Genomic DNA, 25,141 nt, shown 5'->3' with positions numbered 1-25,141 from the left:
GCTACCATATCTTGGTCCTGTCTCTAATTGCTTATTCTAGCTTGACTAGGTGTGAGATAAACACACAGGCATGAAAAACATTTGAGGTCTGGCCAGAGGTTAGCCCTTGCTGTTTTCTGTTATTCCAGTGGCTGTACAAGGAAGCTTTTCAACTTTTCTCTCAGACTTCAAGTGTGAGAAATACTGAAAACCTGTTCATTACTCATCTAATATATTTTCTCTCTTTAATATACATGTTAACTATTTTTTACATATATTCACAAAGGAGAGGGATGGTCCTCAATAGGTCTAATCTTTGTTTTTTCAGATGAGAAAATATAAAAGCCCTAGTTACCACCCATATTCCAAACTTACCTATTCCATCTATTATGGGTTAAATTGTGTCCCCTCAAAATTCATATGCTGTAGTCTTAACCCTCAATATTTCAGAACGTGACTAGGTTTAAGATAGTGGTTTTAAGCAAGGGATTCAAGTTAAATGAGATCATCAACGTAAGCCTTAACCCCGTATGACTGAAGTACTTATAACAAGCGAAAATTAGGATACACACAGAGGAAAGACCATGAAAAGATACCAGGCGAAGACAGTCATTTTAAAGATATGGAGAAAGCCTTTTAAAAAAACCAACTTTGGGCCTTGCGCGGCGACTCAGGCCTGTAGTACCAGTACTTTGAGAGGCCGAGGTGGGCAGATCACCTGAGGTTGGGAGTTCGCGACCAGCCTGACCAGCATGGTGAAACCCGCTCTCCACTAAAAATGCAAAATTAGCTGGGCGTGGTGGTGCACGCCTGTAATCCCAGCCACAAGGATAGCTGAGGAAGGAGAATCGCTTGAAGCCGGGAGACGGAGGTTGCAGTGAGCCGAGATCGCACTACTGCACTCCAGCCTGGGCGACCAGAGAGAAATTCCATTCCCCCTTAGGAACCCGCCCCCACCGCCCCCCCCAAAAAAAGAGAAAGAAACCAACTTTGCCAACATCCTGCTCTAGGAATTCTAGCTTTCAGAATTGTGGAAAAGTACATTTCGATTGTTACACGACCCAGTCTGTGGTACCTTGTTATGTCAGCCCTAGAAGACTAATATACCATGTCGATATTTTCCGCCCAAGAATTAAAAACTTAACAAGGTCTGAGTTTAACGCTAGATTTACTTTATGTCAGTTAATGAAGGACATGCTTAAATGAAATAATTATTGACTCAGTTATTTTGTAAAAAAAAAAAACAAAAAAAAAAGAGAAAAGAAAAAGAAAAGAAAAAACACTTTTTATTGTTTTATCTTCAAAAACATATTTTATTTTATTTTATTTATTTATTGAGACGGAGTCTCGCTCTGTCGCCCAGGCTGGAGTGCAGTGGCGTGATCTCAGCTCACTGCAAGCTCCGCCTCCCGGGTTCACGCCATTCTCCTGCCTCAGCCTCTCGAGTAGCTGGGACTACAGGGGCCCGCCACCTCGCCCGGCTAGTTTTTTGTGTTTTGTTTAGTGGAGACGGGGTTTCACCGTGTTAGCCAGGATGGTCTCGATCTCCTGACCTCGTGATCCGCCCACCTCGGCCTCCCAAAGTGCTGGGATTACAGGTGTGAGCCATCACGCCCGGCCTGTATTTTATTTTTATTTGGAGGATGGTTGTTCCATGAAGAGAATAATTCTGAGTCCCTGCCTCCAGGCACCATTTTAACTTAATTATCTTGTGCAAAACAAGAGGGTAAAAGCATTACCTACAACATAACAGATTTGTTACTTACAGTTTAAAAACTCTATAGAAAATCATATCAACTGGAATGGGGGCATAGTGTCTAGTATAGACAATAGACCTTACTGTTTTTTCTCATATTTAACCTTGTTTTCGTATTAAAATAAATATATATTGCTTACTTAATATTTTAGTATAATGGATGTTTTCAAAATATTATAATATTATCTACTATTTTATACAATAATTCTATTAAAATGTATTTAAGATATATCATTAGCTTTTGTCAATAAGTCATTAGCCTAGGAAATTAGTTCCATCCCTCACAATCTGCGCTGTGTTAGAAAAAACATCCCGCCTGTATGTTTTTAAAATTCTTAATCTAAAAAATCATATCAAATGTAGTACTTAACTTACAGAGCTGTTATAAACTCAAACAACTCTACATAGACAAAGGATCCCAACAAGCACCTGATATCCGGTATTCAATCAATTATATTAACCATTAGCCTAATAATTAATGTGATCTTCCACATATTTATAAACGCAAGCATTCAGTTTTTATTTCATAAAAATAAATATACTATTTCTAAATTTTGAAATTAGATCGTTTCTAATCTTAGAATTCATTTTTTCTCACCTATTTTTTGTCATAAGTTCATTAAGATTCCCCACAGTTAATTACAAACACACACTCACATTTGCACAAACACACACATGCATATTCAATTTTAGTTTTTAAAACAGATATTTTGTACATTTTAAAATCTGATTATGGATTTCTCATTTTATTTGAGGAATGACTTACATATTGTAAAAATAATTTTTCATCTTCATCGGGCAGTGGAAAATTGTTTTGTGTATACATCTATAAAGTACTGTGAAGAACTGACATAATAATTTTCCTAATGGAGCCACAGGCAACACCCAGACTCTAGAATAGACTTGTCTCTGTGTGGGAGTAAAATGTGAACCCTAAATCCAGAGCTGGGGCCAGTAGTCATTTTAAAATTGTCTCACATAAAATAATACATTGTCACCATTTTAGATTTTGGACAAGGTATATTGTAAGGGAGTAATCTCAGGTATACAGATAGCCCAAATCTCCTTGTAGATGTTAAATCATTTAATAAAACATAATAAAACAATGATATTAACATTCTGCATTCTTATAATTCCTATCATCAGATAAGAAGTATTTTATTATTATTATTTTATTGTTTGTTTTGAAGCTGAAATGAGGTGTACTATTTTTGTTCTTTTTTACGTAATATGAATAGACACAAGAAGAAATGAAGATTGTACTTCTAGTATGCCACAGAGATAAACTGTTTTATCTATATTGTCAGCTTAATAGTAATCGTAACTAGAAAAGTCCCATGTAAGAAAAAGTCAATTATCAAGTAATTTCAAGTATGATTATTCTATTATCTCATCCTTAAAACTCCAAGTCACGCTTTTTGGTTTATTTTTTTTCTCTGTTCTTGTCTTATTTTTTTAAATCTAAATTTAGCTCTGGCAAGAATTTTATAAATTATTGTACAGGGTATTCCCAAAAGATTTATAGGTGTATGCCGTAATATAGAACAAAATTCCCTTTCTGTCTTGAGGTTGGGATCGCAACCTCTGCTCTGCTGCAGTTACCTGCCTGACTGTCTGCCCCTGAAGAAATCAGCATGAGCCCAAGTGAGCTACAGAAAGTCTCAAACCTGTCTCAAATGATTTTGTCACTGAAATCCTAAAACTAGGTCTGATAATGAGTCAGTCTGCCTAATTAAACCTGAGCAAACCATCTTCCAGGTTTCAAATGAGTTAATTATGCATATCAAGAAACTCAGAAATTACTAACAATTCCAAACCCTTTTATAGAACAAACAAAGATTATCTCATATTCCAGAATGACATTCTGGACAAATAACTGTGTCTAACAATAAATAGAAATAGTTAGAATACATGTTTTAGAGACTGTGGCAGGAGTATGTGGAAGCTGTTTCCCTCAAAGGCAGAGATGAAGGACGTTCATTAGATGTCATGGTCACATTGGAGCAGATATAGCAGTCAAGACAATGCATGCTGATTTGTGGACAAATTTATATTAGTTTCTTTTAATGTGTTTGGAGAACTACACCACTGGCTAATAGGACTCCAAATAGCTGTCACTGAGCTATGCTTCCCTAATTAAATAAGCTATAGAACATGTTACAGGAATTTAGTTCTAAACATTATTTTTGTGGGTATGTGGCTTAATTATTTGTGCAACTCTTTTCAGATATAAGTCAAAAGTAATTCTGACTATTTAATAGAGATGCACTTCCTAAATGTCAGGAAATGGAGGTCCAAACTCATTCTATAAATGTATTGTAAAGCTGGTCTTATTTATAATTAGTTGCAATCTAAATCAGTTTCAAAAAAAGATATAACATCTTCTGGGTTTAACTTATAACTATTTACAATGTATTGAGGAATTATTAAAGTTACTAATACATTAAGTGCTACTAATTTGACTGAATATTGGAATATGTCTTTAAAAATCAGTTTAGATTGCCTAAGTTTAAAATATGTCACTATGGGTGTGTTTCATTTTAAGGACTTAGAGGTTATTGATTTAATATTACATTTATTTATGCAATTTTTCAGGTATTTGTGTTTTTATATTGGATTCAGAATTTCAGAAGAGAATATGATTCTCACATCAACTGTATGCCACATGGCTTTAATTCTATCCATAAACTTTTACTAAAACTATTTTAATATATTTTGAGTAGAAAATTATTAAAATTTAGCTAGTTTTAATAATATAAAAATATTATAATATCTACCAATAAGTTTTGTTGAAAATAATAATATTCTTGCAAACAGATTTTCATATAGTCTAGAGTGGTCCTCAGTTTCCTATCTCTATAGCTTATTTTTTTTTACATTTGTTATATTCTTGAAAAATGATTGTATATTTCAAGGACAAATTTAAGAGCATCTCTATTACAAATTTAAATTTGAATAATAAAATAATATCAAAGAAATAATAGAGTTGTATCAAAGGAAATCACAATTAAAGTGGATTTGACTTCAGTGAATGTGTGCACAAAGAACACTAGTATCTGTACCTGTGCTTTTAAGAATCTTTTAGTTGCTTTTTAGCTTGCTGTCTTTATCCTTTAAGTTGAGGGAATAATGGCCAAATGGAAGATTAATATGCTAATCTCACACATCAAAAATGACTTCTTTAACCCATCAAATCAATTTTGTACAGAAAATGCTAAGGTTCCTTGAATGTAGACCCCATAAATTTGTACTCCAGGATGCCAGCCGATAAACAATCATATTTAAATGTCTTAAACTTATACACGCACCCTTTTATTTCAAATATACCCATATTTTTGTAAGAAAATTAACAAAAATTATAGAATATTCTAAGCATATTTTCCCCAGTTTGTGTGAAAAAGTACTCGCTATAATCACTTATGAAAAGAAAAAATAAATAAACTATGAGACCAAAACACAAGACTGGATTATCTGATAAGACTTTTACAAAATAGAGATCTTGCTTAACTAATAATTTCAAGGATATGGGCAATGGAGAGACAAAAAAAAAAAAAAAAAAGCTGGTTGGAAGCTTAATGACAGCTTTCTATATCTTTTCTTCTCAGACATTTATTCAGGCATTTGCTCTTTGGACCGGAACAACAGAAGATATTTAGGAGTGAAATTGTGTGAGCTTGCCCCATGTGGTATGGAAATATTACATCTATACAACATTTTATTTGTTGTTATTTTATTTTATTTCATTTTTTGAGATGGAGTTTCACTCTTGTTGCCCAGGCTGGAGTGTGGTGGCACAATCTCGGCTCACTGCAACCTCCACCTCCCAGGTTCAAGCGATTTTCCTGCCTCAACCTCCCAAGTAGCTGGGATTACGGGTGCGTGCCACCACGCCCAGCTTATTTTTGTAGTTTTTTTTTTAGTTGAGCCAGGGTTTCACTTTATTGGCCAGGCTGATCTGAAACTCCTGACCTCAGATGATCCACCCACCTCGGCCTCCCAGAGTGCTGGGTTTATAGATGTGAGCCACCATGCCTGGCCTATTGGTTGTTATTAACCATAGTTTATGTGACACTTTCCAGGAAACTTGACCATATACCTACAGATTCTGAGTTCTTTTATTAAAGCAATCTTAAGTATTCCCAAGTAGAAACATCCTGTTAAGAATATTTTATAAATACAAACTTTTCTGATCGAAAATATATTTAGTCTATCTACACAGAGTTTCAGTAACTATGTTGACAAGGAAATTAGATGAATGAGGGAATGAGGGAATGAGTCACCTGTCTTCACTTCTTCTTCTTCTTTTTTTTTTTAGACAGTGTCTAACTCTGTCAACCAGGCTGCTGGAGTGCAGTGGTGCAATCATGGCTCACTACAGCCTCCACTTCCTAGGCTCCAATGATCCCCCCACCTCAGCCTCCCAAATAGCTGGCACCACAGGCACATATCATTTGACTGGTTAATTTTTTTTTTTTTTTTTGGGGGGGTAGAGACAAGGTTTCACCATGTTGCCTAGGCTGGTCGCGAACTCCTGAACTCTGGCAATCTGCCCGTCTTGGCCTCCCAAAGTGCTAGGATTATAGGCATGAACCACTGTGCCCAGCAGGTACTACCCACTTTTATACTAAATATGGGTGTTCCTGGAACTGTCATGGCATTGGCAGATATGTGGTTTAATATTTTACTGAGTTTGTAATGAGGTACTAGGTGAAACCTAGGTCAAATCCAGTGCCATGTTGGGTCCATTTGTATTAGCCAGCGTGGCTCACATCATGTTTTTCAGGGTCTTATTGGCCCCTAGCTTATGCAGCTATTTCAACAGTTTCCTTTTTGCTAGTCATGTGAAACTACTGCCTGGAATTGTTTATCCTCCTGCAACTACCTTTTGTTATCCCTATTTTAAACCTACAGAGTCTTCTAGGGTATCATCCCTAGAAGATTCTTTCTACCTCTTAATTCTTTCTACCTCTCTACATTGATTTGAACAGCTTCCTTCTTAACATTGTGATCTCCTTTAAGTACATCATACTCACTCACTTTTGTTCATCTCAGGCCTTTGCACATTGTCTTCTTTTTAACATGACTGTCTTGTCCATGCTCCCCTCACTAACTCCTGATCCTTCATTCATCGTGATGAATATGTCTTCTATCTGAGATTTCCTCTTCAGTGTACCTGAGATGCTTGGGCAGACATTCTCTGCCCTTGTATCCTGCTCTTTTTCTTTATATACTCAACACATTTTAATGATTCCATAAAATTATTTTATAAATATACATATTAATATTTATTTTTAACTTATTACGATATATATAATCTACTAGAAAGTAAATTCTTTTAATCAAGGACCTTGTGTTTTTATTCCCATCTATGTAGAATAATACCTAGCACATTATATTTTTGAATAGATACATGGTTTAGATTAAGAATAGACATCTTTTATGGTTGAGTACAAAATAATATGATTTTAAATATATATTTTAAATAAGTACATCAATTTCAAAATAATTAGGATTTAATTCCGTATAATCATAAATAGATGTTTTATTTAAACCGTCTATAAATATATTCCACAGGTTAAGCTAAATTAGATAAAATGTATACCAAAATTAATTTTCTAACATTATCATTTCAGGCAACTGAACGGTTCTGAGGAAGATACATTTATTCAAAATATACATGGAATCACATCTAATGTGAACCCTATAAAGCTGAAGACCAGTAGCATTGCTTTTTTCATAGCTCTCTGTGGTACAAAGAGAACAAATTATTTCTAACCTATTTTCTGCTCTGATTGGCATTATATTGTATCCTTACTACTCTGTGGAAGCCAGCTAATGTTCATGAGACATGACTGTCATCACAAGTAAATGGAATTTCTTCCCTGTTAAAAAAGAAGAATTAGATATATTACTCAATTTAAATTCTCTAGTGCTTGCTATTAACCATCGTATAGACTGAAGCATCTGGCTAGGTTATGCAGCTACCACAGGCTTTAAAAGTTAGCATTTAAAAGCAGACGACCAGATTTTTATCACATTGTACCCTCTGTCCCCCTTAGTTTCTTCTTCATTGGAAATTTAAAATTTATTTCACCATTTCTGCAAAATAGTGTCACCTGTTACCATATAAATTAAGAAACAGTCAGAAAGAAGTTAATTGCCTTGCTCAGGGACACATGGTAAATCAATGGTAGAATCAGTAATAAATGGATTCCTTGATCACAAATAACCCACTCTTCTACAAGAACATAAAGCTAATGTAAATTAAACTTTACTCAGCCTAAATAATAAACAAGTTCTAAAATCCAATGTATTTTAAAACAGCTAAACCAAGTAGAAGAGGTTATTGCAACAACACCATATTTCCTCTTTATATTTTATTTCAGAAATGTCTAGGCACTATTTCTGATAAACATATTACATTTTCATTTAAAAAATGCAAAAGATGCTTTCATTTTACATGCTTCTCAGGTTTAAAAATAAAGCTGCTTTCAGTAACCTTTATATAATTTAAAATATATATTTTATTTTTTAAAATTTTTTGCCTTTTTTCAATCCAGTTTAATTTTATTTTATAATTTGATATATATAATAAATATATTATTATCATTTTGTATAATTATTCACCCCCAAGTCAAATTTTTATTTGTTGTGTTTTTGATAGAATTAGATGAAGACACTAGTAAGCCTCACAATTTGTCAACTTACTACTTATTAATCCTACATTTTTCAACATCTATATGAAGAAAGCATGTAAAAATTAGTTTTTCATTCCAATATTTGGTTTTAAAATCTATGTAAACAGCCTTTGGGGGTGACATGGTTTAGGTCTTTACAAAATTACATTTACTCTATTTATTTTGCTGAAGTAGGAACTTGACTGGGGAGTTGTTTATCATTTATACTATAAAGAATATACTAAGAGTGTTTCTTCTCCTTGAGCCCAATGGAGAAGCTCTAAAGCTGTCCTAATTTGTAGGTGAATTATTATCCATAATGTTTTGCAATGTACAAGAAGACATAGTCATTTTCAAGAAAAGAAGATCATATGAAATGCTTCACAAAATATTTCTCCCTTAGTTACTGCATCTTTTTCTGAAAGAAAATGTTTATGATCATCTGCATGGTGCTATGAGGTAGATCACAGAAGCACAGATCCCCTACCAGCTTCTGAGGCAACTGTAAATGGGCAGGTGTCATCTCAATAGCGTTCCTATGAATGCTCAGTAACTGGAAGAGAAGACAAGACTAGGTTTTTCCACAGAAACTGGAAATTTCCATGATTCATAAAGGACTAAGAGAATGCAACTATTCATTTATCTCATCTTTTAATTAACTTTATTTTGGAATAATGTAATTTCTTTTTTCTTTTCTCTTAATATGACTGCCATATATTAAGAGATATAACCATTTATAGACAACTGAAATTTTAGCTTTTGAAATTGGCACAAGGTTTCTAATCCATCATGGTGATGTCTCTGAATACAAGAGAAGTGTACCTATTTCTTTAATGAATATGATACATAGTATTCTGGATAAGTATTCGCATCTTTGCATTCTGCTACCTTTTACGCTTTTTATGTTTCCCACAAAACATCTATGTATCTTTTTTTTTTTTTTTTTGAGACGGAGTCTCGCTCTGTCTCCCGGGCTGGAGTTGCAGTGGCCGGATCTCAGCTCACTGCAAGCTCCGCCTCCCGGGTTCACGCCATTCTCCTGCCTCAGCCTCCCGAGTAGCTGGGACCACAGGCGCCGCCACCTCGCCCGGCTAGTTTTTTTTTGTATTTTTTAGTAGAGACGGGGTTTCACCATGTTCACCAGGATGGTCTCGATCTCCTGACCTCGTGATCCACCCGTCTCGGCCTCCCAAAGTGCTGGGATTACAGGCTTGAGCCACCGCGCCCGGCCACATCTATGTATCTTATCTATTAACCTCATTTATTTAAATTAATAATCATGGTTATATTACATTACATTATATTATAGTGGGTATCCTAATGGTATTTAAATTTTTATCCTGATGTTTTAGTTACCTGAAGCATAATTGTCATATCGTTACCATTTTCTCCCTCTCAAATGTACTATAAATATCAAGAATAATTTTCCTGAAGTGGTAGTTTGATTCTGTCAAGGCATCTACTTCTCTCAACTCTCTTATGGTCCTTAATTGTCTCTTTCATAAGATTACAACTTCTAATCAAAGATAAAAATGGCTTTGTCCAATTCTTTAAAGTATTCACATTGCTATTTCTCAAAGACCATATCACTAATTCTATCTCAAGTAACATGTCATTATTTAAGCACATTTTATCTTTCTTATCATGTACTTGTAGTGTTTGACTCTCAACCACATATTTTCAAAATATTACTTAAATTTTTCTTTTTCAAGAAACTTAAATTCGAAGACAACCTTCCATAAAGTATGCATGCCTCTGTATGAGTAATATCTTGTCTTTTGTCAGTATAACCAATTTATTGGGAATTGTATTTATTCTCAATTTAGTCACATAACATTTAGTTAATATTTTATTAGCCTATATGCAATCTTTCATTTTACTCCTAAGTTCTAAAGATGTTTGAAGAAACAACATACTCAGGAAACTCAAAGGTCGCTTATCAGTGATATTCTAGAATGAGTAAACACAATGTCATCCTTTCAGATATTTATTCCCGGCAAGCCTATTTGTTTAATATTTTAAACTCTTAATTTCCGTGCTATTTTTTCATTATAACTATACTGAAATTGAAAATGTGCCACTTTCTCTGTGTATTGCTGGTCACAGCTCATTGCCAAAGTGGCAATTCAAATAGATTTGTGTCATTTACTTTTTTCTTACTTTTAATTTCATCCATTTTTTAGTACTTTCAAATAGAGTCTGTGCCTAATCTTTGATTTAATAATGAGAGTTTATTAAATGGTGCAAAGTATGACTTTTCATTAACTTTGAATATTTGAGATGACTATCATTAGTGGCGAGCTTGGAGTTGATGAGTAAAATGAAATAGAAAACTAGAGTTATTTTACTACCAAAATCCTCAAGATGCCATGGAGGATAAATAATGTGGAGAGGAGCAACATTAAGTCAGAACTGCAGCATCTCCATGAAACGCCTAATGATGTATTCACAGATATTGATCCATTAGCTAATTATAAATGAATCATTATGGTTTGTAAAGACTTGACAGTTTATTTGGCACTTTTGTTCCTCCCAATTAACTGAACTTACTGATATGTCGTGTTTCCATTTAGAATATATTATTAACTAAATATTTCATATCTTATTTGCCTACATATGCAACATATATTTCAAGTGCCTACTTTAAATATTTCTGAAAATAAGGACATCATCAAGGAAATGTAAGATTATTTTAACATACATCACAAATTGGTATAAATATATTTTTCTGTCTGATGAAGTTGTGGTCTTCTATTAACATTTTACTAAGAGGTGCTATGTAATAGGCTTCCAGCTCTCCAGTTACAGAAGTACTATTTCTTCTGTAGATAATCAAGAAAAATAACAACTTAACTACCCATTTCTTTAGTTGCATGAGAAGCCTGAAACACCCAGGCAACAGAAAAAAAAATGATGGAAAAGTATTATGCTGTCTATGAGAAAGCCTTCCACTTATAAATACTAAGAACTCTAAACAGAGACAAATCATAAAAGCAGATTTTTGCAAATGTGGCATTAGGTGTCACAGTAAAAGGTTTTACTAGCCTTTCCACATCTTGCTTCAACAGACAAGATTACTGTCTATTCCAAGAATATTATGTATTCATTAGTAATACAGAGTATATTACATATTGTTTAGGACAGTCCCAATCTCACATATTGTTGGTCCCCAACTGGTATACAAGTGAGTTACAAAGAAAACACCGCTCCAGACTCAAAGACCAGCTGCATCTCAATGAGGAGGGATGTAAGTTTGGTTTATGATTCCCATGAGTATCAGTTCACTGCCCTTATTTTTCTGGAAATCCATTCTTTGAATGGAAGTCAGTTTCTGTGGCATACTAAGAGACTAAATGTTATAATCAATAAGGACTTCTGAACCCGTGTTCATTATCAACAGTCACACACTCAAATACTTTCATGATTAAGTTATTACATAAATACAGGAAGCTCCTAGTCAGGGATCTATTTTATGGAGCATTTTAGAAACTGCAGAAAATATATTTATATTTAACATATTATTTCTTAATATTGTGTCCCCAAATTAAGTTAATCTGCGTGTGGTAATTTGTAATTATTTTAGGCATTGAGTCTTACAGTACATGATTAAAAATATATCAGATAAGAAGAAAAAATATTTTAATAAAGTTCCAACATTTCAAAGATTACCCCGCACATAAACTATTTAACATTTCATCTTAATGTGAAATCGATGTTGATTTGATTAATTATCCTTCACCTTTTTAAAATTGTGCCTTGTTGAGCCTCCCAAAGTGAGATTAAAGACAAGTTAGTAAACTTTTTTTTTTTTTTTTTTTTTTGGCACATGACTACCTGGGAGGTGTTTTCAAAAGAACACACTCAAGTAATAAGTGAAATTCTATCATGCAATCTTTCCCTTTAGTCAGGCCAAGGATAGTCTGTTCTCCTTCTCCTCTTTAAATGATAATAGTAACTACTTAAATAAAAATGAATTTTACAATCAATACATATGTTGCAATATTTTGCAAAGTTGATGAAGTGCATTGTGTTTGATCATACAGACATATGATGCAGACACTTTATTTATACCTACAATTCCTAGATAAAACTTTTGCGTGCATGAAAGTAAGGCCTATATAGGGACATACTTTAGAAGGTTGTTAATAAAGACAAGAATTTCAGAAAAAAAATTGTTCCTCAAAATTGAAATAGACTAACCTGTGAAATATTGTCAAACTGGAAAATAATACATTTTTTAAAACTAAAATAACTAGACCTATGAATAATATCACTGGTAAGTTTTAGAATCATTATATAATGTTTAACAAATTACAAAAGGACAGGGATTGGAACACACCAATAAATATTCATATTGTTACATACATATATAGTAAACACATGCAGCCTGGATGGGATATATGCACAATAGCTTCAGAAAAAGGATTATACCTAGAGTAGGTATTTTCAAAATTGTATAGAATAGAAAGAAGCTGACAGTTTTAATATTTTTAATATTATTTCAAGCAAGGTTTACAGTGAAGATTTGATATCTCCTACATGATGATATTTATAGAATATAAACACATTTTTCTCTATGCTTTTCTCAGGGTTGAGATGTTTAAATTATATATTTATTGTGATAGACAAAATAATTGTCCCCAAAAGATATCTGTATTTTTTTAGAACTCTCCAGTAAAAGAGAGACTTATTGTAAGAGATTGTCTCTTGTGATTATGGAGAGTGAAAAGTTCCATGTTTGCTCCTTGCAAGTTGAAACCCCAGAAAAGCTGATGACATACAGTTCAAAGCCTGAGACCTGGAAAGACAATAGTAGAGATTGCAGTCTTGGTCGAAGACCTGAGAAATAGAAGTGGCAGAAGATAGATAACCCTGCCCAATGAGTCAGGCAGAGTTAATTCAGCCCTTTTCTACCTTTTTGTTTTATTTAGGCTCTCAATGGATTGAATGGTCTCCACCCACACTGGGGAGGACAATCTGCTTTATTCGGTCCACCAATTTGAACACTAATCTCTTCTGAAAACACCATCACAGACACACTCAGAAATAATGTTTAACCAGCTGTCCAGGCATCCCATGGCTCAGTTAAGCTGACACATAAAATTAACCTCATAATGACCAAGCTTTAATCCCTGAAACTTGGGAATGTATTCGTTTACATGGCAAAAGATACTTTTCACATGTGATTAACCTAAGAATTTCTAAATTGGCATATTATGTTATATTACTTATAAGCCCAAACAAAGTCCTTATAAGTCAGAATACATCAAGGAGAAATATTTGAATATGCTATGCTGCTGGCTTTGAAGATAAAGAAAGGTGCCACTAGCCATTGAATGCCAAGCAGCCTGTAGGGGCTCGAACATGCAAAGAAAGAGATTATTTTCTAGAATCTCCAGAAGGAAAGCAACTCTGCTGACACCTTACTTTAAGTCCAATGAAAGTTTGGACCTGCAGCTCTGTAAAATAATACATTTACGTTGCTTTAAGCAGAGTAAGTTTGTGATTATTTGTTTCAACAGCAGTCGGAAATTAATATATACATACAGAATATACATAATTATACATGCATATATGATACTTTAAATTCAGTAGTTTGTTTTAAGCTTAGATTTTAATAGAAGATTTTAAAAGAAAAAGAATTTGTCAAAAATGCACAGATGAACTCAAACTGTTCGTAATGCTAATAGCAAATAGCCAAAGACCTTATAGGTAATAGCCAGAAATGATATTTAAATTTCAGAAAGCTAGCTAGCAGTTCTTGTTAGTAGAAACAAAAGACAGAAAGTAAAACATTGAAAGTTATCTTATTCTAATTGAGTGTTAACATTTACAAAAATAATAAAAATAAAACAATTTTGAAAGCAGAAAATATGGAAACACAAATGAACGATATAAAATCTATTATTTGACCTAGTTTGAAAAAAGTCACTGAAAATAATTTATCCTACTCTTTAAAACTAAAATCAACCACCAAACACGCATACCTTGTGAGATTTTTAAAAAATGAAAATAAATAAAAGCTTTACTTCAAGGGAATCTGCATAAAGATCCAAGTACTCCTCTCCTATGATGAAACTAAAAAGCTGAATAATTCAATGTCATTAAAATCAAACTGAATGTTATAAAATTAATTTTAAAAGTCGTGATATATATTTCTGTATGATAAAAATTATTTCCTTTTTTACTGACCAATTTACTATGATATTTGCAAAACATTTGCAAAACATTTTTAATAAAACAAATTATGTGGAAAGATTTAATAGAACTGTGCTCTAAAATAAGCATGGAGCAAGTTCTGTATTATTATTGATGTTGTCCAACATGCAGATTCTTACACATGGAATCACTGGTAAATTTGGTGATCTGTCATACGTTGTCAACGTTAGCTGATGAGGCTCTGCTTATTAAAACATGCTTCTCATATCAATTATTTTTTCTGTCTTTACAAAATAGCCAAGTACCTTGATTTGTCTGTAAATAGTAGCCATTCACATCCTATCCATTTATGTGATTTTATGTAATTTTAATTGAATATCCCAGATACTATTCAATTTATATACAGTTCATATACAGTCTATATAAAACACATAGTTTATATACAGTATGTGTGTATATATATACACACACACATACACACACAGGCATACAGTTTATATACAGTGTATGTGTATACGTATATATATACACACACACACATTGTGTTTAAGATAAGCAATGGAAAACACCTGAGATTTCAATTCCCAAACCTAGGAAGAGTACAAGTAGATCTGAAAACTTCTTTTCCAAATCTAGTGAGTAGCATTCTTCACAATGTCTGATCATGAAGCAAAGCTTCTCAAATATGCTATTAAGAAAAATGATGAAAGCTGGATAGAAGGCAGCTTAAACTGTTTTCCATAATTAGTTCAGAGACATTTTAATTTAATTTAATTTTAATTCCTTTTTATATTTTTGAAGTAAATATTTGTGAAGAAAATATATAAAGGAAAAGCACACAAATAACAAGTATAGATTATACCTCAATTTTCTGGAAATGAACACACTCATGAAATCAGGAACTGGGGGACAAAACAGGCACAGTATTACCTACTCCATAAGAGTCCACTCATGTCCCTTCAAGTTGCAGCATGCCCCCATCACCAGGGTAATACACCAGACCTTGACTGTAGTTGATAGATTAATGTCACTGCTTTTAGGCTTACCATAAGTAGAATTACATACTGTTATCTTCTGTGCCCCATTTCTTTTGTTCAACATTTTATTTACTTATAAAAATTATCTCCATTGTTTTTCATATATTTAATTACTTTACTTGGTTGTCATATAGCAGTGGTTCTTAATTGAAGGGGATTTTGATTCCTATAAATATTTGACAATGTTTGGACATATTTCAGGTTTTAACAATTGGGAAGGTAACGCAACTATCATCTAGTAGGTAGAAAAATACTACAATACACTGGACAGCCTCCTACAACAAAAATTATTCAGCCAAAAATATCAACTGTTGAGAAATGCTTCTTTACAGAAATACATTCATGATTATACCACAGTTGATTGATCCATTTTATTGTTGTTAAATATTTGCATTGATTATACTTTGGGACTATTCTAAATAATGCAACCATAAACATTTTTGTAGCTGTGGTTTGGGTATTTTACAATAGAATTTACCTAGAAATCAATTACAAATAGCTCACTAGAAAACATTTTAATACACTTCCAAATAGCCAATAGGCAAAATAATAATTTAAAAGAAAAAAGGGACAATTTTATTTAAAATGTATTAGTGCATTCAATATTTTTGTTTTGCTAAGTGTGCAAATAAATATTCAATAAATTTAAATATGTTTTGGGGAAACAATACATTTTAAAAACTGGCATTTCAATACTAAATGTTAGTAATTTAGATGCTCCAATAATCTCAAAAATTCTAGATTAAATACCATCTTTAAAGTTATCTGTGGATAATAATACATTTGAATTTTGTTACAAAGCACACAGAAGATAGAGTTTATCTTATTTTCATCATATTATTTCAGACTGAATTTTTAAAGAATTTATTTCTAATTTATCTTAATTTTAAGAATCAAATATATTTAATTTTAAAGAGTTTTCATTTTAAGTATTGTACATGTTTATGATGTACTCCCCCAATATCCCATACATTACTAAAATTAATAACTAAAATACAATGGGGAATAAAAGGCAATACTTTTCGAATCTTGGTCATATTACCCCCAAATTTTTCTTCAATGCATAAATCAAATGGGTTCTTTCTGATACTTTTTAAAAATTATCCCAAGCAATGTATTTATTTTTTGAATTGTTATATCATATTTTTAAATACAGAATGATTTATTTTACTTTTAGTTATACTGATTTTGTAAGTATTTCTATACCAAGTATACATTTTTTAACAATCTGTGACTTACTGTCATCTTAGATAATCTCAGCCTTTAGAAAATATTTGGCCAATACTAAATGAATGAACTATCTTAAAGAATTATCTTTTCATGTCATTTTAAAGTAAATATTGATGTATTATTAAAGATTTGGGTGCAAGAGCTTAAATGAATGTCTACTCGGAATATTTTCAAAATGTGGAGTCAATATGTAATTTTCTATTTCTTTTTGGGAGCTCTAGTTTTAGTCGGTTTCCTTGTTTTTCTTGTATCTGACATCATAACTAGGAATATGCTAAACGCATGAGAAATGCTGTATGCCATGGTAACTAAGATTTTAACCTTCCTATGACAAGTTTCAAGTGCTGTCACACTAAAGCTCAGTTAGTTTTACAAAACTAATGGTGCCAAAAGCTAGAAAAATAACCATTCTATAAAAAATAAATTTCAACATCTGTGATATAAACCATAAACCAATAGATTATTCATTTTTAGCAAATTTGGCAGATGTAAATGAGTGAAGAAACTGTAGCTAAATTTCTGACAATTACACACAAAATATTTACACTTTGAGAATGTCAACATTTATAAAATTCTTCATGTTATATAACATTTTATTTTGAATTGGTAATATTTTTAAGTTTTTTTATAACTAGTTTGCTCTACTATAGCTTTTTAAATGTGCACAATCTATGTTCTAAGGAATGTTAAAAATACTGATATAACAAAGTTTGAAGTGACAACTCAAGCTTAAAACAATATACTTTTAATTTCAGTTTAATTCTTTTAGCAACCTTTATGTGCTTAGTGATGATTATTATTTATTTAAGGGACAAACAGATTCTGTCTTTAAACATGAAGACAGCAAATAATTTAGGCTTTTGGGAACATTCAATTTCAGTCACAAATATTCAATTCTAACACCATAATGCAGAAGCAGCTATAGGCAATATGTAAACAAATAAGTTGGCTGTATTAGAAGAACGTTTTCTTCATGAAAACAACTGATGTGCGAGATTCAGTTTATAGTTCATAGTTTGCAAAACCCTGATTTAGATTATGTCATCTATTGTATTGTTATACAACCAGTAGGTAAGTTTCAGAAATGATTTATGATCCTTCTTTTAGAAATATTCCATACTAAAGATGTTTCCATTTAACATTTCTACAAAAATAATTCAGGAATGAACTACAAATGGTTAAATAAATGTATTCATTAGTGTAGCTAGACATTTTTCCAAGAGAATGAAACTATACTAAAATCATTAGAGAAAAACAATAAGCAGAGAAGTTATTAATCTAAAAACAAAGTAATTCTTCTGCCATAAACTTGCTTAATTCACAAATGATAATTACAGAGAATATTGAAGCAGAAAGAAAACCTTCCTTTTTAACAAACAAACACACACAGCCAGGGCCTTTCAGTTTCTAGTCAAACACGTAAGAGCATTGGAAGCCATTGCTCCCACTTTCACAACAAGGAAAATAAAAGCAAAGCAAAATAAAAATCGATTATCTTTAGATCCATCAGACTAAGTTGCAGGGCAAACTGCTGTCCTAAAACCTGTTGAGTCAGACAGACAGATACAGAAATTAATAGGCTATTCACGGCAGAAGCCCACAGCTGGAACCAGTATTGGTAAGAGCACTTGAAACTGTAATTTGTTAATTGCAAAAGCTCAGTGTAAACTACCTTGACAGTTAAAAGCTCTGAAGGGGCAAGAAGACACCCCGTTGGGAGTATTACTTCCAGAAAGCTAGCGAGTTCTCCGGGTAACTGTTGAAGAAAATGGTTTCCTCCTTCTGGCTGGAGGAGGGAAAAGTAACCACTTGGAAATACTCTCAGAGCTCCCTGTTGTCCTTAACAAGGCTCGTTTTTAGGTAAAACTGTATATCATAGCGGACTGGGGGATTACCAAAGACTAACCTATCTGAGAGAAGAGATATTCCCTTTCCTGAAGGGGGTCTTCTGAAGAGAGGAATCTGTCTGAAGAGAGGAAATAAGCATCAGAAACAGTCTTAACATATTGAAGAATATTGAAATCAAATCGAGTATCTTTTTGAACCATAATGGTATGAATCTAGTAATCAATATCAGGAAGAATTTTGGAAAATGTGAAAATACATGTAAATTAAACACCAGCTGTAACCCCCTTTTAACTGCTGATGTTGGGGAAGAGGAATAGCCAACTAAAGATTACTAAAAGACAGTTACCTAATTACCAAAAGACCTAATACCTAGGTCTACGGTATACCTCCCACTGTCACACAGCTTACGACCACATCAATAGGGTTCCTGTATAGTAACAGGAGATTACAGCTAAAAGAACTGCAAGCCTCAATCCATTTAAGATATCTCTTGACAAATCCAAACATAAGCAGGGAGACAAAATAAGATCACTAGAAAAAATTTTAGCCACTGACATCATAGCTACAGAAAGCAGTAAACACAGCCTAATTCCTTGCCAAAACAACATAAAATGTCACACTAAATACCTATCTACCTTAATTCCTGTTATGCGATAATTTTGTCTGGCTTTCTACCAAAAAATGTGCTAAAGATAACACACCAACTCTGTCTGAAGAGAGGAAGCAAACATCAGAAACAGGGTAAGACAAAGATTTTGAAATTATCACAAAGGAAATTTAAAATAACTATGATAAATATTTTAAGTGCTATGATGAAAAAAGTAGACAACATGTACAAACATATGCGTAGTATAAGCAGAGATATGGAAACAAAGAAAAATCAAAAGGAAATGCTAAAAATAAAAAACATAGTAACAGAAATGAAGGATCTCCTATATGGGCTTATCAGAGACTGCACACAGCCAGCGAAAAAAAATCAATGAGCTTGAAGATAAACCATTGATTTGTAACTAAGATACAAGGAAAAATCTATTAAAACTAAAACAGGATTTTCAAAAACCGTAAGATAATTATAAAATATGTAACATATGCATAATTGTAATAAAAGAAGAAGAAAGAGCAAAAGGAACAGAAGAATAATTTGAGGTAATAATGGCTGAGGTTTTTAAAAATATTAAGGACAGACACTAAACTACAGATTACGAAAGCTCAGAGAACAGCAACCAAGATGAATACTAAAAAATCTATACCTGGATATATTATATTTAAAGTATAGGAAACTAGAGATAAACATAAAATCTTTAAAGCAGCCTGAAATGAAGAACACTTTACCTCCAGGGAAACGATGATAAGAATTACACTGCACTTCTCCAGAAACAATTTTAGCAAAAGTGTAGAGTGACATTTTAAAGTGTTGAAAGAAAAACAAAATGAAACACCAGCTTATATTTCTTTATTCAGTAGAATTATTCTTCAAAATTGAAAAAAAGCATTAAGGACTTTCTCGACAAACAAAAATTTGCCACCAGGACACCTGCCTTGAAAGAAAAGTTTAAATAACTTCTTCCAAAACATGGAGAATGAAATGGGTCAGAAACATGGACCTACATTTAAAAAAGAAACAATTAGATGGTAAAAGTGAGTATATAGTAAAATTTGAAAACTCTAACATTGTAATGATAATGTGTAAATCACTTGTAAATTTAGAATAAAGTTTAAAAGACAACACTATTACAATAATCATACCTACAATAATTTTACAAGGGACACACAGTATAAAAAGATGTAACTGTGACATCAATAATTTAAAACGTGGGTAGGGGTTGGAGAAAAATGTAGTGTATTTCATCCAAATGACATGAATTTATGAGCTTAAAAATGTATGTCATAATTATGAGATATTTTTGTAAGCTTCAGTAAGATACACAATAGAGAAAAAGTAAAGGATAAAAGTATACTACTAAAGAAAGTAATCTAATCACTAAGGCAAACAGCAAAAGGAAGAAAAGAAGAAAGGATTTACAAAACAACAGAAAACAATTAAAAATAGCAGAAGTAAGTAAACAATAACTTTAAATCTAAATGAATTACATTCTTTAATCAAAAGACATAGAGTGGCTGAATGGATAAAGAAACAAGACCCAACTACATAATTCTTGCAAGAGACTCACTTCACTTCTATGGATACATATAGAGTGAAAGTGAAAGAATAGAAAAAGATATCCCAGGAACCAAGGGAAACAAAACATCAGAAAAGAAGACTTTAAGACAAAGAAGGTCATTATATAATGATAAATCAATTAGCCAAGAAGGAATGGTAAATATATGTGCATCCAATATTGAAACACTGAAATATGTAAAATACTAGTAGATTGGAAGGGAGAGATAGACGGTACTACAATATTATTAAGGGACTTCAATAACCCACTTTTAGCAATGAACAGAGTATTGAGACAGAAAATCAATACAAACACATTGGATATAAACAACACTTGATACAAAATAAACCTTAGAGACATACAGGACATTCCATCCAGAAGCAGCAGAATATACATTCTTCTCAAGCACGGAGAGAGCATTCTGCACAATAGATCATATACTAGTCCACAAAACAAGTCTTAACATATTTAAGAATATTGAAATCAAATCGAGTGTCTTTTTGGACCATAATGGTATGAATCTAGAAATCAGTATGAGGAAGAATTTTGGAAAATCTGAAAATACATGTTAAATTAAACACCATGCTTCTAAACAACCAATGGGGCAAAGAGGAAATTTAAAAATAAATTTTAAGAATACTATAATAAACATGAACATACAGTATACCAAAATTTTAAAAACACAACAACAGCAGATCTGGAGGGAAATTTTTAACAATATATGCCTATATGAATAAGGAAGAAAAATTTCAAATAAACAAGCTGTTACACCTCAAGGAATTAGAAAAAGAACAAACTAAGACAGAAGAAAATAAGAAGAATAAAACAATAAATATCAGAGCAGAAATAAAACAGAGACTGGAAAACAGTTTTAAAAACAGAGTTGGTTTTCTGAAAAGATAAAATACACAAATTTCTAGGTAGACTGAGAAAAAAAGAGAAAACTCAGGTAATTAAAATTGGAAAAAGAGAAGGTACATTGCAATCGATACTACAGAAATACAAAGGGTTGTGAGACTAGGATGAATAATTAAACCCCCCAAAAATGTATAACCTTGAAGAGATGGGTGAATTTCTAAATACATACAACCTTCTAAGACTGAATTATGAGAAATAGAAAACCTGAATAGACCATTAACGACTAAGGAAATTGAATCAGTAATAAAAAGTCTGCTATCAAGAAATGCCCAGGACCTAATGACTTCACTGCTGATTTCTACCAAACATTTAATGAATTTATACCAATCCTTATCACAGCATTCAAATATATAAAGAAGTAGGGATGCTTCCCTCTCATTTTACCAGGCCAGTTTTACCCGGATACTAAAGATAGACAAGGTCACTACCAGAACAGAAAATTACAGACCAATTTTCTTGATGAACACCTATGCAGAAATCTTAAAAAAAAAAAACAAAAAAACTAGCTAATTAAAATTAATCAGAAGGAACATTCACCATGATAAAGTGAGATTTATTCCAGGGATACAAAAACGGTTCAACACCATTTTTGGTGTTTTTGAACCAATTTTGAACCATTTTGAACCAATTTTTGAACCAATTTTGAACCGTTTTAAACAAATTTTTGAACCATTTTGAACCAATATCTATAAATGTGATAGACAACATTAACAGCATTAAGAACAAAAACTATATAAGCATGTCAATATTTGCAGAAAAGGCATTTGACAAAATTCAACATTCTTTTATAACAAAAACTTTCAACAATTTATGTATAAAGGAAGGTATATCAACACAATAAAGGTCATATGTGACAAAAATCACAACTAACATTATAGTAAATAGTGAAAAGTCAAAAACTTTTTCTGTATGTTTAGGAACAAGACAAAGCACTTACTCTCACCACTTGTGTTTAACATACTACTAGAAGTTTTTGCCAGAACAATTTAGCAAGAAAAAGAAAAAAAATATATCCAAATTTAGAAGGAGAAAGTTAAAGTGTCCTTGTTTGCAGACAATATGATCTTATGTACAGAAGGCCCTAAAGATTCCTGGCAAACTGCTATAACTAATAAACTAATTCAGTAAAGTACTGGATACAAAATAAATAATTAAAAAATTACTAGTGTTTCCACACTCTAGCAATGAACTATATCAAAAAGAAATAAGTAAAACAATTCTATTTACAATAACTACAAAAAATACATAGGAAAATATTTAACCAATGAGGCAAAAGTTCTGTACCCTGAAAACTTTAAAACTGGTGAAAAAAATCAAAGAAGATACAAACAATATGAAAGTTATCACATGTTCATGGATTGGAGGAATTACCTACGTTATTGTTGTAATGTCCATACTATTCAAAATGATTCCGATATTCAACATAATCCCCACGAAAATTCCAATGACATTTTTCACAGAAATAAGAACAATCCTAAAATTTGTATGGATCCATAAAGACCCCCAAACCAAAGCAATCTTAAGCAAAAAGAAAAAAGGTGGAGACGTCAGACTACCTGATTTTGAAACATAACACAAAGTTTTAGTAATTAAATGTGCATACAGACACATAGACAAATGGAACAAAATAGAGAACCCACAAGTAAATCTGTGCATTTGTGGTCAATTAATTTTTGACATAAATCCAGAACACACAATGAGGAAATTACAGTCTGTTTAATAAATGGTAATGGGAAACTTGATATTGATGTACAGAAGAATAATATTAGACCTTCGACTAACACCATATGCAAAAATCAACTCAAAATGAATTAAAGACTTACATGTAAGTTCCAAAACTTTAAAACCAGTAAGAGAAAAACTAGGAGAAGGGTCCCATGTCATTGTTCTGGGCAATAAGTTTTTGGATATGTCCCTAAAAATCTAGGCAAGAAAGGCAAAAAACAGACAAATAGGATTACATCAAGTGAAAAGCTTTTGCACAGCTGATAGTTACAGGAGGTAACCAAATGCCTGGGCAGATAGGGACAGGTCCCTGATGAAACCTCACCTCTAAGCCAAAGACAGCTTAAAGCCTTAAAACCAAGCTAAAAGTTAAATCCTCAGACAAGAGTGAGAACATGTCTTCCTGTTTGGCATGTTTTCCCTTGACTGATCCCCACACTTCACCTAGTTTACATACACCTACCCTTTCCTAATTGGTTTTCTACACTGTTGTGCCCACCTTTGAGTGGTGTCTTCCTTTAACCTTTTTTGCACACTCACAAACCAATCAGCACACACTCCCCATTCTGAGTCCATAGAAGGCCTCAGACCCAGCCACATGAGGGGCATTTCCCACCTCTGAGGGACCACTGCCACGTTTTCTCTTCACTGAAAGTTTTTTCATTACTCAATATAATTCTTCTCTACACTCCTCACCACTCAATGTCCAGCATATCCTCATTCTTCTTGGACATGGTATAAGAGCTCAGAAACCACCGAACATGGGTATAAGCTATAATACAGGTGAGCTTGGGCACACCAATGTGGCTGAGTGGGGCCTAGGCAAGGGGTTGCTGGCCAGAAGTCCCCGGCTTGCAAAGTGGCTGAGAAGAAAAACCCTAAATCACAGTCAAAAAAAAAAAAAAAAAAGAAAAAAGAAAAAAAAAATCAACAGAGTAAAGAGACATCTAGGAAATGGGATATTTGCCAACCATGCATATCGTAAGTGGTTAATAAGTAAGCCATATAAAAAATTAAACAACTCAGTAGTAAGAAAACAAATAACCTAATTTAAAAGTGAGCAAAGTACCTAATTAAACATTTCTAAAAATAAGAATCACAAATAGCCAACAAGTATATGAAAAAAAAACTCAGCATCACTAACCCTCAGGGAAATATAAAAAAAGAATGAGATATCACCTCAAACCTGTTAGAAGGATTATTATCAAAATGATAAGATAAGTGTTGGTGAGCACGTAAAGAAAAGGGAAGCCTATACATTGTTGGTAGGAATATGAATTAATACTGCCATTATGGAAAACAGCATAAAGGTTCGTCAAAAAAATAAAAAGTGTCACCCTATGATCCAGTAATCTCACTCCTGGATATATATCCAAAGGAAATGAAATCAGCGTGTCAAAGAATGAACTGCACACCAATGTTCATTGAAGTATTATTCACAAAAGTCAAGGTATAAAATCAAACTGTGTTCATCAATGGATAAATGAATAAAGAAAAAGAACTTGGGATTTATATTCTCTGCCCTTCTCACCACTCATTGTCCAGTGTATCCTCATTCTTCTTGGGTATGTTATAAGAGCTCAGAAACCGCTGAACGTGGGTAGGGTACAAGCTGTAACACAGTTGAGTTTGGGCATGCCACTATGGCTGAGC

Source organism: Theropithecus gelada, chromosome 17 (genome assembly GCF_003255815.1).
Source record: "Theropithecus gelada isolate Dixy chromosome 17, Tgel_1.0, whole genome shotgun sequence".
Lineage (NCBI taxonomy): Eukaryota > Metazoa > Chordata > Mammalia > Primates > Cercopithecidae > Theropithecus > Theropithecus gelada.
Note: the sequence above shows the minus strand (reverse complement) of the source record.